This window comes from Protopterus annectens, chromosome 8.part1, assembly GCF_019279795.1.
Source record: "Protopterus annectens isolate FY-2018-M chromosome 8.part1, PAN1.0, whole genome shotgun sequence".
Lineage (NCBI taxonomy): Eukaryota > Metazoa > Chordata > Ceratodontiformes > Protopteridae > Protopterus > Protopterus annectens.
In genome coordinates, this window is record NC_056742.1 from 48,822,870 (window position 1) to 48,826,580 (window position 3,711).

Here is a 3,711-nt window from a genome sequence, read left to right on the forward strand (position 1 = left end):
GCTTATGATGGGAGAGATCTATGTGCCCCGATTTGCCACAAGTACCAGTATGACACAGTCATAGTTCATGTGTGTGTAAATGACCTGAGATGTACCTCCTTAGACTATGGTATAAGAGAAGAGACATCATGAAGCTCTCGGAATATGTGTCCCAGGCTGGTATAAGCCTAGCATTGAGCAGCATTTTACCTTTGCCAAGAATGATGATTCAATAGGAAGAAAAGAAGATTAACTTTAATAATTGGCTTAGTTTCTGCTGTCATTCTAAGGGGTGCAATATCTGACAGCATGGAAGGAGATGGTGAACAGACCATGCTGCTTTGCCAGGGATGCTCTGTAACTCTGCCCTCTAGGCTTTTGAAGATTAGCTAAAATACTGTCCTCCCTATAATGCCTTTTTAGGCAGTGCCAAACTGTAAGTACTTCTGACATAGCAAATCAAAACCAAGAAAATCTAAAGGTGTTACTGCTCAATGCAAGGAGTCTAAGCAAGAAACTGTGCTCCCTAGAAGGTCTCCTCACACTACAGAATTCTGATGTTTGTGCGGTCACTGAGATATGGTTTAAAGCCATGGAGAGAACTCCAACAGTACAAGATTATAATGCCTTCCGCACATTTAGACCAGCTACTACTACACAGAAAGGGACAAAAAGCTGAGGTGTCTCAATTTACATCAAAAATAAATATCCCTCAAGGCTGGTCAAACAGGACAATGCACTTGAGCTTCTCCATGTTCAAATTACCATAAGCAAAATTCCATACCACTTCCTTGCAAGCTAAAGGTCCCCCCCAATACGACACAGGAAACTCATATCACATATTTAAACTTATTGAAAACACTCACCATCCAAACCATTACCATATTCATAGGCAATTTTAATTACCCCACTGCTAACTAAGAATTATATATGACAACAGATGAACAGGCACAGAAATTCCTGGATTTTGTAAACGCAAACTTCATGGACCAAATTGTCAACATACCAACCATGGGTACAACCATACTGGATTTGGTCTCACTAATATGGGAGAGTGCTGCACAACCCTTACTGCAACATCTTCATTGGTAAAGCCAGACCAAAAATGGTCTCCTTTGAAGTACAAATAAAACGTTTAACCCCAGCTAACCCTGGAATATTCAGGAACTACTCTAAGGCTAACTTCCTATTATTAAATGATAACCTGGCAACATTTCAAGCCCCCATAACCCATGAGAACACTGCTGCCTATGCAGAACTGTTCACAAAAACCTTATACAAGCATGTTAATAGCTTCATAGAGGCAGCTGTACCCACAAAGAGGAAGTACAGAACTAACTTAAAAAGAAGGCACCCTAGTGTAGTCATGACATCAATATACTGTATACAAAATGGAAGAAAATTATGGCAAAAATTAGGAGGCGCTGCACCCAGCAGGATAAAAGCACTCCCCTCAAACTAAATAAACAACTCAGAGGACAAATAGAGTCTACAAAAGCCAAATTTGAGGTAAATTTGGATTCCCAGGCCAAGGACAACTGCAAGGCATTCTTTAATTATGTCCACAACCTCACAGGCAATACACAATTGTGTGCAGAGCTCATTGTTAATGGAGCCACCTATACTGAGACAGAATATTTAGCAAACCTACTGGCTGACCTTTTCAGCGCCAATTTCACCCGTCTGTCCCACTCTACCTTCTCACATGAAATACCATCAAATATAACTCACCCAGCAATCACTAGGGAACAGGTCCTTAATGCTCTCCCTAAGGCCAAGAGCACTGCATCAGTAGGCCCAGACCATACCTCTCAACTGTACAGATTTTTGCAGAATGTCCAGAGTTTTGCCTCATAATTTTGGTTAATTTCTCATATGATTGTGGTTTTCTAGCAAATCATTGGCAAATCACTCAGGGTTTAAGTCAGAAAATAATGACAGACATTGGAGTTTCAGACTTCATACCCTTCAGGAAATCTGTGCTATTGAAAACTTGTTATTCTATCAATTTTCTAAGTTTGCAAAAGCAATATTTAAAAAATGTCCCTATTTTTGGGCTTTTGTTCCCCCATTATTTATGGCTTTGCCCAGATTTCTTGCTCTAAGAGGTTGAAAGGTATGGCCCACATACTACCCCAGGATGCCTTCTAAATAGCATGAAATATGACCTATCAGGGCCTCTGGGACTGCTATTTAACTGTAGCCTCCAAACAGGCTCCATGCCTCATGACTGGACAGCAACAATAGTCACCCGTCTGCACAAAGACGGGCCATCTACAGACCCTGGAAACTACAGACCCATTGGTCTCACTAGTTTCATATGCAAAACCATGGGAAGAATTGTCATGGAAATGATCAAAAATGGCATAGGAAACCTACAAACACTGGACCCAACCCAGCTTGGTTTGTCAAAGGAAGGTCATGCCTGCTGAACCTGGTGGACTTCTTTAGAAGGTCGTTAAAGCAATGGATGAGGGCAGAATGGTTCACACTGCCTACCAAGGCATTTCACACAATATCCCCCTAGGGCATTGTTCGCAGACTCAAGAGGATACGTGCACTTATGTCACCTGGTAGATAGGTACTTGGTTTACAGACAGGACCCAGGAAGTTAGAATTGTGGAGTCCACCTCTACAAAGAGGCAAGTCACAGGTGGAGTCACTCAGGGATCGGTCTTGGGACTGCTCCTATTTGTCATTTACTTCTCTATAGCCAAGGCCAATGTCAGTAGCCTCTGGCTGACTAAATTTGTAGATAATTGTAAATTATGAACTGTCATTGAATTGCCTACTGACACAAATGTTCTCCAGGAAGGACAGACACAAACAAATAACCGGTGTCACAGCCATGGACTAAACCTAGATGCCAAGAAATGCATAACAGTATCCTTTGGGACGCCATCCATCTCAGGTAGTTATCATATTGATAACACATCCCTAAGAGCTGACCCAGTAATCAGGGACTTGGGGGCACACAGAGACAGTAATCTAACCTTTGACCATCACTTGTCTACAGCAGTGAGGAAATCATTCTGTTATGCAACTTATAAACATAGGTATAGCATCTAGTTCCGAGGAAGTCATTGTTCCACTGTATTCACTTTTCATCAGACCTACAATTGAGTACAATGCTCCCTTTGGTATGTAGCTAACCAGGTGTATCCAACAACTGGAAGCTCCATAGAGGTTCATCACTAAAAGAATACAGGGCATAAGTAGCATGTCATCTGGAGACCACCTCAAGGCCCTATCCCTGTATTCTGTCTCCTTCAGGCTGTTGAGGGGAGATTTATGCCTGGCATACATGGCATTGTCAGACCACACTTTGATAGATCTCCTGCATATCTGCAAAACAAACAGCACCAAAATTACCTATTATAAAGACTTGAACCTTGCCTGCGATATAAATAGGATCTGCTGAAGGGACAGGTATGTATCTTAGAGACTAACACCTCTCTGGAACAGTCTCCCGATCCATGTAAAGTAGAATTCCTCCCTAACCCAATTCAAATGTAACTGGGACAATTGGATGGGGAACAGGAAATTAATCTCCAGTTTGGCACCTATGTATCTAATGAACACAGGCATACTGTAAATGGTTCATTTCCCAGGCTTCTGCTTTTATATGTTTCATCTCTTAATTCCCCGCTTACAGTTGTCAAGGGGGCTAGAATTTGGGTGCAGTGCTAGACTTAAAAAGGCCATGTGATTGTTAGCCTAGCAAACACCTAT